At 44.5% G+C, this 15517-nt stretch overlaps 1 protein-coding gene across 2 annotated transcripts in view; it reads right to left on the reverse strand.

Annotated features, from left to right (window-relative positions):
• The window catches only part of SNCAIP (synuclein alpha interacting protein), a 92217-nt gene extending 77690 nt beyond the window's left edge, over window positions 1-14527 (reverse strand). The window contains exon 1 of one of the 2 annotated variants that reach the window (XM_075020305.1): window positions 13931-14527. The gene's annotated coding sequence lies outside the window, so the exon portion shown is untranslated. Of the gene's footprint in view, window positions 1-13658; window positions 13791-13930 lie in introns of those variants that run through there. The other variant, XM_075020304.1, reaches the window with a different exon arrangement.
• Between the last annotated feature and the right edge of the window lie 990 nt (window positions 14528-15517).

Below are 15517 nucleotides of genomic sequence, written 5' to 3' on the forward strand. Positions count from 1 at the left end.
CACAGAAAAATGTGGAATTAATTTAATCAGTATACCATCCCCATAAATCTTCCTAACGTGCTTTTTTTCATTGAAGAACACATTTCATTTATAACTGTTGTTTCAATAAACCAAGTAGTCTGAGATATCTTTGCTCAATATGATTCAAATGCTGAAAACCTCTGTTAGGTCATGTTGGGTTTGGGTTTTTTTGTATTATTGTTTTTAGGATGAGAAACATCATTTTTCTGTTTCTCATGAGGATGAGAATGAGAAGGATGAGCATTTTTCAAACACTTCCCTGCATCTTTCATTTTCTCATTTAAATTCCTCAATCCAAATTCAATAATCGTCCATTAGAATTTCAACACCTTGTAGTCCCATAGTAGTCTGTTCAATTACTTTTAGAAATATCCTGGGAAAGAACTAATGCCAAATGGTACTCTCTTAACTTTGTAACATTCAAATGCTGTATTTGAAGTTAGAAATTTAGAGCTTGCCTCACTTACATTTGCCTGCCAAAATATATATCCTGCATTTAGTCCCATGATGATTTTTTGCTTCATGTGAGCTTTAATTATAAATTCAAGGGAAGACTCCTAACATTCTCTGCAAGGATCACAATATGTCAAGTGTATCCACCATCTGTGTGAAGTCTATGCACTGCCCTGCTCACGTGTGGAAGGTCTGTTTTCTCCCCAACAAGGGCCAAAACACTTTCTTGTTCTGTCCTCCATCTGCACCCTTTTTTTCCTCTTCTTTAACTTTTGGACAATCAACTCTGCTGTCCCATCTTTTGCACACTGAAATTCACTAGGACATTCAATGGCTAAACTCTTAACAAAATGTAATACTCCAAATTTCAAACTGCAAATTTTATATGGATGCAAAGTGGCCTTTACTCACAGTCAGGATCTGGGGCACCAGTGGGTAACCAGCATTACACTTCCATTAGGTACGTGAGTCAGCCTTAGGCAGGCCACAACACTCAGCACATTTTGTGGCCATGGGCCAAAAAACTAACCCTGAACTCAAAACCTCACTCACAAGAACTCACTCTCCTTGTCATTCAGACCAGCCTGCTTTCATTTGAGACTGCTTGATGAATCACACAGATTTGACTGTATGCATATATTACAGGTATTGAATTTTAAAGCAAACGAATACTATTAAAAAATATTTAACAATTTTACTGCAAATATCAACTTTTCTCATAATTAGCAATGGCACTTGATCATTATCATCTATGCAAATATCTTTATTTTGATAAAATTAAAATGAAGAAAGGACAAAAACGTGACAATTTTTCATACCTTATTCCCTAGACATAGCCTATGATGTTTGCAAAAATTCTTAGGAGTTAAACAGTGTAAACTACTTTAAATTTAAGCATTGTCAAACAAGAACTTTTTATTTCAGTTAAAGTTTGGTGGAAAGTGGAAAATTCAGTGAAGAACACCTAAATTATTCTTGAGAGACATCTGTGCCCCTGTGATCAGAATGTAGGCTTCTGAAACTGTCATTATTTTTTCATTTGAGAAATTAGAAATCAGAAATAGACTGCAACTGCACTTCTGCAGTTATACAGTGCTATCCTACGTAGAGTACTGCTATCCAATACCATTTGTTTTAAATAATATATGCAGCAGATATGATGGAATATTAGCCCTCAGTTGTACAGATATCAGTGCTTTAACAAAAGTGTGGGACGAGATGATGGCAGAAATGCCAACTATCGAAGTAGTAATATCATTTTAAGCTGTAATTTTGTAATGTTTTCTTTCAGAGATTCCTAAAACACTTTACAAAAATTGAACTACATTTTTGAAACTATGTCAAAGAAATAAACCTCACTACATCAAAAACTACAATGTTAAAATAAGTTATGCATGGGGTCATTCATTTGCTTGTACTGATTTTCATACAGAATCTAACTGAAGGATCATACAAAAGGATATCTACCTCATGCAGGGCACAACAAAAACTACTCGGAATCAGGTGGCTATTTCTATTTCTTGTTTTCCCCCATCCAGCATTTAGCTAGTCTAAATCATATTTATTTTAGTCTGTCTAAGCCCTATAGTGAATGGAAGATCATTTATATCCTTACTGCTTTTTCAAGGATGCTCATCAGTATTGTCCAAGTGTTTCACAAACATTCATTAATTCATTCACAATGTCGATTACAAGATGAGAAAGCATTATTATCCCCATGCAGAAATTGGAAACAGAGACAAAGGGACTTATGGGAAGCCACAGAACAACACAGCAGAAGGGTCAGGATCAGAAACACCACATCGAGTACCTTCATATCTGTCCTTATCTCCAGATTGTATTGATCACTGCCAGAGGTGGGAGACAGCTCTCAATGCAGTTAATTTCTTCTACATACCAGATGCCAAAAGGCTCAATCTAGACAATACAAATGTGACAGCACACAGCTTTCATGGCTACCTGCTATATAATGGTTTGGGTTTCAGGCCTAGCACCACACAAGGTCACCATCACAGAGGCAGAGACACAGGCTAGTCAGTGTTGCCTTGTCCATATTAATTATGATGCTGTCTCTTCTTTTCACAGGGCTTCATAGAATCATAGAACAGTTGAGGTTGGAAAGGACCTCTGGAGGTCATCTGGTTCAACCCATGCTCAAGCAGCATCAGCGAGAACCAGTTGCCCAGGACTGTGTCCAGGTGGCTTTTGAATATCTCCAAGGACGGAGACTCTACCACCTCCCTGGGCAACCTGTGCCAGTCATCCTCACACTCAAAAGTGCTTTTTGATGTTCAGAGGGAACCTCCTGTGTTTCAGTCTGTGCCCATTGCCTCTGGTCCTGTCACTGGGCACCACTGGAAAGAGCCTGGCTCCATCCTCCTTGCACCCTCCCTGCAGGTATTTATACATATTGATGAGATCTCCCCCTGAGCCTTCCTTCTCCAGGCTGAACAGTCCCAGATCTCTCAGTCTTTTCTCATGTGAAGTGCTCCAATCTCTTACACATTTTTGTGGCCCTTTGCTGGACTCTCTCCAGCATGTCCATGTCTCACTCGTACTGCGGAGCCCAGCACTCCACAGAGTACTCCAAGACATAGCCTCACCAGTGTTGAGTACAGGGAAGGATCACCTTCCTCGACTTGCTGGACATACTGTCCAATGCAGCCCAGGATATTGTTTACTGCCTTTGCCAAAAGGGCACATTGCTGGCTCGTGTTCAACCTGGTGTCCCCAGGTCCTTTTCTGCCAAGCTGCTTTCCAGCTGAGTGGCCCTCAGCATATATTGGTGCGTGGGGTTGTTCATTCCCAGGTGCAGGGCTTTGCACTTCAGTGCAGTAACCTGAGGTTACTGTTAGCCCAATTCTGCAGCCTGTTGAGGTCCCTCTGGTTGGCAGCATGACCCTCTGGCATACCAGCCACTCGTCCCAGTTTTGTGTCACCTGCAAACTTGCTGAGGGTGCACTCTGCCCCATCATCCAGATCATTAATGATGATGTTAAACAGGACTGGACCCAGATTTGACCCCTGGGGTACACTGCTAGTCACTGGTCTCCAAACAGACTTTGTTCCACTGGTCATGACCCTCTGGACCTGGCCATACAGACAGTTTTCAATCCACCTCACTGCCTGCTCATCCAGCCCATACATAAACAGCTTCTCTGTGAAGATCTTATGGGAGAGAGTGTCAAAGGCCTCAGTGAAGCCTAGGTAGACACCATACACAGCTCTCCCCTCATCTACCAGGCTAAACTTTTCATCACAGAAGTTTATCAAGTTGGTCAAGCATGACTTCCCCCCTGCGCTGACTACTGCTGCTGATTTTCTTGTCCTTCATGTGCCTGGAAATGGTTTCCAGGATTAGCTGCTGCAGTATGCTCCCAGGGACTGAGGTGAGGCTGACTGGCCTGTAGTTCCCTGGGTCCTCCTTCTTGCTGTTCTTGAAGATGGGGGATGACATTTGCTTTCCTCCAGTCTTCAGGTACTTTTCCCAGTCACCATGATTGATCAAAGACTGTTGAGAGTGGCCTCACAATGACATCTGCCCGCTCCCTCAGCAGTCATGGGTGGATCCCATCAGGGCCCATGGATTTATGTATGTCCAGTTTGCTGAAGTATTCCCTGTCCTGCTCCTCTTCCACCAGGTGTACATCTTCCTTGCTCCAACCTTCCCCCACCAAAGGTCAGTCTTGCTAGTAAAGACTGAGGCAAAGGTGGCATTCAGTACTTCCACCTTTTCCATGTGCGGTGTAACCAGGTCCCCCACATCATTTCTTTGCCCTGTTATCTATGTGCTTTCCAGCTCCATTAGCAAATGAGCCAAGAATATCTGCTAAACATCCCTGCCCACAAGGCAACCTAACAAAAAGAGGAAGGACAAGGACAGCACTAAGTGGCTTTCCCATTTTTTAATTTAAAAACACCTGACTTCATAATTATCACAAATCTTTTAGCTATTCATGTAATTTCCAATGATGGCTTTTTTTTTTTCATGGACCTTCAACCAAAAGAAGACATCAAGTTCTCCACTTCCAGCACACAACAAACTATCTGTGTAGAGCACAGTCCTGTGGGAGGGCTCCCGTAACATTATGCAGGACCTCTGAGGGGACTGAGGAAGACTAAGTACACCACAGGAGATACACTCAACCTCTAGCACCTTCAAACTACGAAGCTGGTAGAGCTGTTCAGGAAAAGGATGAATCTTTTTCATAATGAAAAATAGTAGGCACTCTTAGAACTCCATATTACAAAAGGATGTTGCTATTGACAATTCTGCTACTGCAGTTCCCTAATATATTTTCTTCTCATTTTATAGGCAGATAAGTGAAAGGAGTTAGACAATTTATTCAAGACCATGTGGTGCTAGAACCAGGCTTAGCTGGTATGTGCTTGCATTCTTTTGCTCCGTTCGCTGTACCAAGGCTGTTCTTTTTCCTCAGAAAGGTGCCAAGGACAGTCATAAGAAATACTTTTTTTAAAGAAGTGCTTAAGGAAAGATGATGGAACATTTTATTTATTTCAGCTTAACCATTTATCTAGAAATAAAATATTTTCTTGGCAGATAAGTAAGCTGCAACCAACTGAAAAGCTCAGCTTCACCTTACTCCTCTACAGTGTGTCTCATGTCACAGAAACATATGCCTTGTTAGTCTATTTCATATTTCTCTTTGTTTGACAGTACTCACTTTTATGTGAAATATTTTTGTAGCATGAAAAAAATTGCAAGAATTCATCTTTTTATGTCCTAACTTCAATTTTCAAGCCATGTTTTCTCCCTTGTCTTTGTTAAATAGCTTGAAAATTGCACAGCAAAAGAGTCAGATACTCAACAGATCTTTTCAGACTATATCCTTAGATACAGATCAGTTTTGCTGTTTTCTGCGGGTTTGTTTGTTTCTTTGGTTGGTTGGTTTTTAATGAGGAAGGGGAAAGTCTATTCCTGCATAAAAAATACTAAAATTTGATGTGCAATTATAGTTGTTGTTGTCAAACTTCAGTCTTACAACATGGTACCATAATTAGAAGCATACTTCATTGACAAGACTGTGGAGTAACTTAAAAGTTAATCTGACTGACAAAGCAAAAATAACCCTTATTACATCCATTTAAAAAACAAAACAAAACAAAATAAAACAAAAACCAAACCACAACAACAAGAAACTCTTAGCAGTGCAGGGCTCTTCCTTGAAATGTTAAAAAACCATACATATTACTTCTCTTAAAAATACATTCAAATCCTTTTAATATAAAGTTGTACTGTGTTTTATATATGATAACCACCTTACTGTCATTGCTGATATTTTTCCTATAATTTCACAATTTTTTTTCACATAATTGTGCTCTAGATTCAATGCTTTCATGAAGAACATTTTAAAATGCCAACTTTCTAACATTGCTCCATCAGCTTGGTCTCTCATCTGGATTTTAACACTTGCAAAAATGTGTTTGGCCTGGATCTGGAGGTTCTTTAAGGCTGAGCTTAACAATCAAACTTGGAATAGAGACTATAAAATGAAATTTTGGAGTGGAAAATTGCCAGAAGTCTCTCCTACACTCCATTGCCCTTTCTATAATTCCTTACAGAGGGGAATTAAGCGGTGAAATAACAACTAAACTCAGTGCAAAAGAAAACTAGACTGTCTCAGTACAAAGAATAAGGGACGCACACCCAGATGCAGAGCATCGACAGACAACATTGTAGGAAAGCAGTGGGCATGCAGTCGTGAATTTACGTTGGCGTGTATAGGAGTATCCACGGCAGTGCTAATCTAGATAGCACAGTTAAAAATAGCAGTGAAGACAGATGAAAGCAGACTTCAGCATGGCTTAACAATCTGTCCAGAAGGCTTAGACAGCCCTCTCTTAAGTCTAGGCTGGCATGTCTTCACATCGCATGTAGATCAAAGCTAGTACAGATCTGTCTGCATGTCCTGCAATCGCACCACTGGATTGCAGTGTAGACACATCCAGAAATAGTGCTACTGTAGATATGTTCATCTAAAAACTGCATTTGCAAAAAGCAAAGCCTGGGAACATACCATAAAGCATATGGGAACTGATGAGGAACACATGCTGGCGAGAGTGCCCATTTTGCTAAATTATATTAGCTGGGCTAGTTCCTGCCTCTACACTACCTGCTTCCCTTGTACTCCTGGAGGACACTGTAACATGTGCGGGTTGGCCTTTCCTGTGAGGATTCACAGAGTCAGGCCAGATTAACCTGATCCTTCAGGTACAGTGACTCACCCAGCTTTACTGTCTAACAAAGAGACACTGTTACACTCTACAAGCAGCTGGAGGCAACTGTGCTAAGTGTAAATGGCACCCATTCCTCTTCATAAAAGTACTAAGGCCAGATGCCAAAGACCCAACCTAAGCGGGCACATTAGTTATCTACTGTTTCAAGGCCACTTATTTCAGAAGAACATCAAGATATCAACAATGCCTTCATCCACTACTGCTGCTACCAGGGGCAGAACTTACTGTGATGCAGAAACCCAGGAGCTGATAAAAGTCCTTCAAATTCAGGACCTCCTTCCCTCAAACAGTGGTTTGCAGTATCGCTGCAACACTACATCCTCTACTAGCTACAAACTACTACAGACACTACATCCTCTCAAGGATGGCTTACTACCATTTCTCCAGCAAGTGACCAAAGGGATTTATGCATGTTCTTAAACTGACTGCATAATGAATGATTCACTCCAGGGAGATTTTGTGTGTCTTTCGTTAAATCGCAACCAGAAGACAAGTGGAGAAGGAATGCAGTTCTTCAGCACACTTAGCTGCCTATGAGGAGACTATAAAGCTACACAAGCTAGTGTTGACTCAGACAAAGTTCTGGTAGGAATTGGATCACAGCAGCAGGAATTACATACAGGCTAATTTACTATGGGAAGAAGAGAGCTAGCGATATACAGAAAGTTCTGGGCACAGGGATAAAAATCCCATGCTGCTGCCTGTCTCTCTGTGGAAACCCTAAGCATGTGCACAGGCGTGCTCCACTTCGCTGTCCAGACACGGGCATCTCAGCACTCAGTCACAGCTAAACCTCCAGTTATTGGGCAGTGCTGCTCCAGACATTTCATCTCAGATCCAATTCGTGAAGTGCTTTACTAGGAAGTGCAGAGAGACAACAGTTAACTCCTCCACAGTAAAGAGCAGAAATACAATCTCCATTATGCTGTTTGCTAACATGCTTCATCTATGACCCTCAAGAACAACTGTAAGGAGATGGGCAAGAGTTTAATTGCTCTCTGTTCAGTCTTGGAGAATGACAGCTGAAGTCACTGAGTATGGTGTGAAAAACCTACCCATTAGACTGACATTATCAATACTTTTGAAAGCACTACCAAGCAGCTGAGATAACTGCTAAATTTGTCTCATATTTACCAGTAGCAGATTCATAATGCTGAACAGTAAGTAATACTTTAACTATTAAACTGTCTTTATGTCAACCCATGAGTTTTCTCACTTTTATTCTTTAAGTTCTCTCCCCCATCCTGCCATGGGGTAGTGAGTGAGTGGCTGTGTGGGAATTAGTTGCTGGATGGGGTTAAACCATGACACTATGGAAAACTTAAAATGCCGTATGTAAATAACTAATACAAAGATGTATACAGAGTTATAGGAACAAATTCAGCCTCCTAAAAATTATGCTATCAAATTGCTTTAAGCAAGTATCACATCAAGATGTTATAGGATGTATTATATTCAAAAGGACTGTGAAAAGCTGAATCCTCCTTTTTCTAGTCTGTTGCTTGTTCCATGGGTATACTGCCTCACTCCATTCACATCTACCACAAGGATGCCCATTAACTTAAACATGAACAATGTTAGTCAAGGAGCCTAGGTAACTATGATTCTGCAGATATGAAATGAAAAGCATTGGCAGAGTTCAAGATTACAGTATTTATTCAAAGTTGCTTACATTTAGCTGCCTAAATTCCTTTACCTCTAATTTAAAATCTGGTTTAGGTTAATGAAAAGCAAATAATTAATGATGTAAGTATAACTCAATTTCCTGGTGATTACATTCTGTAACTCAAGGTAAGTTTTTGCCCATGTCTTAGCAACAAGCACAAATATTGCGCTTTATCCAGTGCTCAACTTACAAGTTAGCAAAATGATAATATCCTAATATTTAACATAATTAGGACACATACCTTAAGACTCTCTGAATGTACAAGAGGACAAGTGGGTATACTTAGACTGAGCACAACAGAGGTGTGGGTCAGGGAATGTGACATGCAGCTTATTTACCTTGCTAGCACTCTTCTACTTCTGTGTGTACTATATTCCCCAGTTTTATTCTGCTTTATTTTGTTTGGTTGGTTTTTGTTTTTAAAAACATCTTGGACACGGCATTTGCAAATATTCAAATAAATCTCTCACCATGCTGACAACTTCAATATTTAAAATCTTGAGGCAATTCAAAAGCAATTCTGGGGCTCTTCATAAATTTACTACTGTGACTCAAACGGAACTGAACAGCATAGCATACAGAATGCAGAATATTTACAGTCCTATTTTAGTAAAAGAGAACATGAGATATGTACATGCACTTATAAACATGCCAGCAGTTATATGTTGTTAGTCTGGATAGTTAAAGGTATTTCCTATTTCTTAAGAAAAATGCCAGTCAGTATGGCCAGATCCTACAAAAGGAAAGCAGTATAGCTTCAAATCATAATCATGTGCATACCCATGTCAGGCACATGTGAGAAAGTTATGCAGCACAGCCTGATTTTTACTCACAGATGTAAACAAGTTTGCTAAAATGGGGGGGGGGGGGGGATGTTGAAGGGAAGTGTTCAAGTTCCTGATTAGAATTTCATTTAAAATGGTAAGTTCCAGATTGATACAGTAACAATGAAACAGATGGGGGGAGAGGGGGGAGGATTTATATACAAGGAGAGGTCAAGTAATACATTGTATTGAGTTTAAAAGATAAGTGAGACAATGCCTTTTTCTCTGGTATAAACAAAGAACATGCCAGCAGTTTGACTGCAAACAAGAACTGGGGAGGAAACGGAACTGAAAAGGAAATGCTTACAGAAAACCTTACAAACCTACTGTTACGTTTTAACCAGAAAAATATATTTTCAAGCTTTACTCAATAATTATTTATAAAGTGCAAATCAACCACATTCATATTCAAAGTAAGCTTTTGTAAATGTTCCTTAACATACAAGAAAATATACCTACTTACAAGAAAATATACCTAATGAACGATTGCCCCAACTGCTGAACTATGACAGCTGAATTGTACTTTTCTTTGATACCTCTAAGATCTTCAGACCTCTGAATCACTTGGAGCTTTATCTTAGAAGATGAAATTACAGCTCCACCTTAGACAGGTAAGCAGCAGATGATGGTTTTACCACAATAATTAATTAATTAATTACTTTCCCCCCCCTGAGTTAAAAACTTTCTTGGGACCTTAAATCAATAAGGTATCTGATGCATATGTTCTCTTCTCTTGTTTCCAATCGTTCCACTGTGCATATAAATCTATCATACAACCACATTTGCATTTAAAGAGAAATTCCCTTGTGTTTACTATGCACCTGCTCCATGTAAGCCTATCTTCTCTGCCTCCTTTGAGAAACAGACAGATCTGCCAGAAAAAGAGAGAGCATGGACACAACGCTCCTCCAAGTCCTCTTGCCAATTATCTAAGCATTATTTCCCTTAGTTTAATTATGGTCCTATTCTGACAACAGTTGAAAAGAACAACTACTTCCCCTTCCAAAATCCAATACTTCTCAACTTGTTTTAACATATTTTTCATCTTGACAATGAACATTACATTTCAACTGTACAAAATCACTGTATTTTCTAAGCAATATACAGTAAAGCATTGGCAAATGGGTTCCTTACAAAGAGTTTCACCTGAAAAATATGAACTTTTCATTATTTTACTTAGCATTAATTAACATGGCTGCACAAGGAAGGATGGGAATGTTCTCCTCCTTGCATTTTACCTTCAACTGTAACCTGAAATAGATGTAGGTTTATTCTAATAAAACTGAAATAAAAATGGTAATTGTTCCCTTCTGTTCCCCTCCTTGCTCCTGTAACCATGCTTGTGATTCACGGGTTGCCTCTGGAGCATCATGCAGGTAATCAGAGACAGACGGGTGGAAATAAAGCTCTGCTGCACATCCCATCCAGTCAGCTGAAACATTTAAAAACCAGGTATGGGGAGAGAACATGCTGCATCCCACAAAGGCTGCTGGAACTATTGAACTATTGGTCTTTGTGCTTCTGAGGTGCAGCATCACGACTCCACGCATACAGGACACCAAATGATGCCGCAACTATGAGTACCAGCTGCATCCCTGCAATACTGCCAACGCAACTTTTGTGCTGCTGTCTGTGACAGTCGAGTCCCCTCACACGGGGCTGCCTCTGGCTGTATGCTCCCCTTTCTTGCTGGTGCCTCATCACAGCGTGGAGGCAGCACTACCTGCATGTCTCCAATTCAGAGGGTAGAAACTAGAGCGGCCACAGTACATCTGTCACACTTTCCCCTTCCTGGTTCTAATCAGGCAAGTGTCCAAGCAGGAGGGAGCTGCTGTGGGTGTAGAGACAACAGGGGCCTGGGACATTCTGGAAGAGGAGTGTGCAAGAGGGAGAGCTGTACCAGCGCGGGTGGTATCCCACCCCAGGTACGTGTAGGAAGAAGACTTCTGGCACCTATGAAGTTCGCATGGGGACAGGTTTCAGCCCCCAGCAAGAACAGACAATTGGGAAGCAGAGGGGCAATAAGAGCCACTTCTTAGTTTCTTGAAGCTCTGCAGATGCCTTGTCCAAAAACGGTTACAAAATGTGTAGATATTTGGGATTAGGGTTTTTCAATCACAAAAAAAAAATAAATGCAAAGTGACCTATAACTTATTCACAGTACTCGGGGGAGGGACTGCATCTCCAAAGGTACCACTCAGTAACCTTGTCCAACCAGTCTACCTTTTACATGAAGTTCTTTGTAAACTCAGACGATGGCCCCAAAGAAATCATGTCATACTTACCACGTCACTGTCATTAGAGGAAAAAAAACATTAAGAGAAGGAGCAGTTTCTATCTAATATAATTTACTACCTTCTATAGGACTTCCTTACTGGAAAAACTGCCCATCTCCTTATGACAAAATGCCACTTAAAGTATTTTGAGTAGCCCGCATTGGACTACTCTCTCACACAAGGAGCTTTTTTAACAGGCTCCTCTTCACTGGCCCCTTCCTCTGATACAATTCTATTTTACCCACTTTTACAACAAGCTACAAGCCACATTTGCTTTCTGCAGCACACTGAGTCAATGACACAGACCAGAAATCACAAAGATCTGAAAGATGACTGAACTGCCGGTTTAAGATACCATTAGTGACTGGGTGAAGTGGAACAGTCAGTTTGCATAAGTCAGTCTTTGACACACAAAAACACACAGAAATGAAACATACCACATCTTACAAAGGGAGCCTTTTCACACCAGCCATGGGCGCTATGCCTCTGCATTAACTGAAGGAATACCTAAAGGAAAGGTTACCATACAATTTTGTAACTATAACTATAGCGGCAAGGCAAGTTTCTTCTTGACAACTGGACAGGTCACATTCTAATTGTTTTTATTCACATGAAAAGCCCTTCTCACTGTGTTTGAACTCCCTCTTGAACAATGCCTTATGCCTGACCTCAAGACCAGGTTTCCAGTTTAGGTACAAAATCTCCAAAATATGGCTCCAATACAGCACCAGGCATACTCGCAGGCTTAGCTGTATGAAGAGAGAAGAGGCTCACCAGGTAGCCCATGAGCTAGTTGCAGAGGACTTTAGGGTGAAGAAGCTCCTGTTTATGGGTGGTAGTAAGGCAACGGATCATATTATTTATGGCTCATTGGGAGTACACGCAGTAGATAGAGCTACTAAATTCAGTAAGGGCTGGACATTGTGAAAGTCTGCTACAGCATGTTGCCCAATGCTTAAACACATGCACATCATTCAGCATAATTCCTGGCTGCAGGATCAGAGCTATTTGAACAACATACAAAGTAATTTTGATTTTCCTATGCTACCTTTGTATCCCCTTTCTTCAGCCATTTAAGTATCACCAAAGGGTCCAACTATCAAGTGATTTGCTTCAGAGTAATTTTTTTAAAAACTTTTTTAGTTACCTTTTGCAGTTGGATGGCTGAGGCGTACGAGGCCACGCTTCTGAGATTTTCTATGGAACCACAGGCACTATCAGTGTTTTGGTAGGTTTTAGGGGGGCTTTTTGAGAAGCAGTTGTGACTGATTATTATCCCTCTCAGAGCTGTGGCTTTAAGCCAACCATTGAAAGTGCCATGAGGTGATAACACTGACAATGAAGACTGAGACTGTTTAGGAGCTGGTTTGTATCCAGTATGATCAGGACCTGATCCTCGAGCTCTTCTTCACATAAATTGCATTTGATCGCATAAAACCGCTCACTGATACGGGTATGAAGAAGGTTTGATTCCCGGTGCTGCAAAAACACGATCTTGGACTGACCCAAGTACAAGCCAAGGCGCAGTTTTTTTACCAGGCAACTTCGCGTTTTCTTCCCCACAGTTACAAACATGCAGCTCCTACTTGATTTTCTTCCAGATTTCGGCATACCCCTCCGGGACAGGAGGGTGCTGAGGGCTGCCCGCCCGCCGGGGACGCCCGGCTCCGAGCGGAGCAGAAGCAGATTTGCGCCGGCTTCGGGTGTCAGCGCGTTGCACCGCGCTACAAGGGGTTTTGCAGCGGCACTTCGCAGAGCTGACATCACGTATGTGCTCAGCCCCAATAAAACCCCCCGCGTTCAGCCCTGATTTCATGCGGAAAGCACTTCCCCGGGGCGGGGGCGGGCAGGCGGGGGCCGGGGCTCGCCGCCCCCCGCCCCCCAGCCGCCTCTCCCGCCGCCCGGGCACCCCCCGCTCCCGCGCTCCCCGGGGATGGCCCGGCGGGGGAAAGCCCGCAGCCACGCCGGGCGTTTCCAGCGCTACCCGCGCCCCCCGCGCCCCCCCGCGGGGGACCCCGGGCCCGGCTCCGCGCCCCCCCTCCCGCCGCCCCGGGGGACGGCGGCGGCAACAAAGCCCCCCGTCCGGTCCGGTCCGGTCCGGTCCGGTCCCTTCCGCTCCGCTCCGCTCCCCTCCCCTCCGCTCCGCTACCCTCGCCTCACCTCACCCCTCCGCTCCGCTCGGCCGCGGCCGTTTCACGGCAGCCGCGGGGTGATGGAGACGGGGAAGGACCCAGGTGCCGCCTCTCGGCTGCCGCCCCCCGCCACTCCCCGCCGGTGCAGGCAGGGCTCAGGCAGCGGCCCGGCTCCCGCGGCCCCGCCCTCCGCCCCTGCCCTTCCACCGGCCCGCGGCCGGGAGGCAGGGCGGGGGGCGGCCCCGCCGCGCACTCGGCTCCCCGGCCGCCCGGCGGCGCGCTCCCGGCGGCGGCACTCACCCGCCGCGCCCGCGCGCGCGCCCGCGCCTCCTCCCGCCGCCGCGGCGGAGGCCTGCTGCGTCACAATGCCGCCGCGCCCGCGCCGCGCTCCGCGGTCTCGGGGCGCGGAGGGCGCTGCCACGTGACCGGCGGCGGGCGGACGGTACCGGCGGCGCCCCCCTCTTCCCTCCACCCCCCCCCCACCCTCCGGGCGGGGGAAGAAGAGGCCCCCGCGGAGGCGACGGGGGCCGCGGTTGGCGGCGCGGGGTGTCCGGGGCGCCGCTCCCCGCCGCGCCGGCCCTGCCCCGCCGGGAGCCCCGCGGCCGGCGGTGGGTGCCGCCGCCCGGCCCGCGGCTTGCTGGCAGCGCCCCGCGCGGGTTTTGCGCGCGTGTGAAGCGGTGCCCGCGGCATCGGGAATTGCCGCGCCGCCGTGCCAAACGCCAAGCGCGTGGCACTGCGCCGCACCGAAAATACCTGAAAGTGCTCGGTTCGACCCGCTCACATCTGCTTAAAATAAAAGCTTGGTGGGTTTGGGGTTGGTGTTTGAGGCTTTTTTTGTTGTTGGTTGGGGTTTTTTTGGTTGGGTTTTTTTTTGTTGTTTTTTTGGTTTGGTTTTTTGTTTGTTTTTTTTGTTTTTGTTTTGGGGTTTTTTTTCCCTTGGTCTGCTCTAAGACCTGGAAAGCGTTGCTACTTCCCTCTGGTTCACACGGACGGAGCCGGTGGCACCCTCGACCTCCTTCCCACTGAGCGGGTCTCACCTGCCCTGGCCAGAAACCTGTGTTCTCTCTCGGAGTGCTGCGGGTCGGCAGAGCTGCGAAGGGTGCTCTTGCACCCCGCCGCTCTGAGCGCTTGGCAAGCCTGCCAGAAACCCGCAGGCTCTCCCTGGGGGCTGCGGCCCGAGGAGCACCCTGCTGCTGGGGCATCTGATGGCAACAGAAGAGCAGAGAAGCGAACCTTTGGCTGGTTTTCTTCTTCATGATTTAGCCTGTCCTGGGCCGTGCTTTCACAGCATTAACAGGGAATTTCCCCCCCCCCCACACTGTTCATGGGCACATTTTCCATCCTGCCTCTTAAATGTATCCCTTTATATACCTTTCCATCTCCCCCTGCTTCTGTGTGCTTTTGCATTTCAAACACAGAACTTTATAGATTTCATTTGATCTCGTGAGCAAAGACTGCAAAAGCCCAAAAGATGCATGTAGGAAATTAAAGTGAACTTGTGCTTCTTTGGCATTTTGGAAAGCTATTGCCTGCGCAACACATAGAGCACACTCAGCAGTACCGCAAGTGTGCCCACATCAGTCAGCACGTAGCACTGCTCTGGACGGGTATCTCTGGAAACAGGGAAAACAGTTCAGTTTCCAGCTCATTGTGTCCTCCCTATAGAGATTTCCAGTGAAAGTGCTAATCAAAGTGTGGCTACTGGACATAAAAGTATAACTCATTCCACTTAATCCTGAGACATGGTCATCAGACAGTAACAACCTTCAGAAGCTTTTCATCTGAACCCAGTGACTTGGAGATGAAAGGACATATAGTCAGTCCTCTGGGGTGTGTTCCTTGAGCTATCTAGGTGCTGCAGCGTCATGCATTTCCGGATATTTTGCA

The sequence above is a fragment of the Buteo buteo genome, chromosome Z (assembly GCF_964188355.1).
Source record: "Buteo buteo chromosome Z, bButBut1.hap1.1, whole genome shotgun sequence".
Lineage (NCBI taxonomy): Eukaryota > Metazoa > Chordata > Aves > Accipitriformes > Accipitridae > Buteo > Buteo buteo.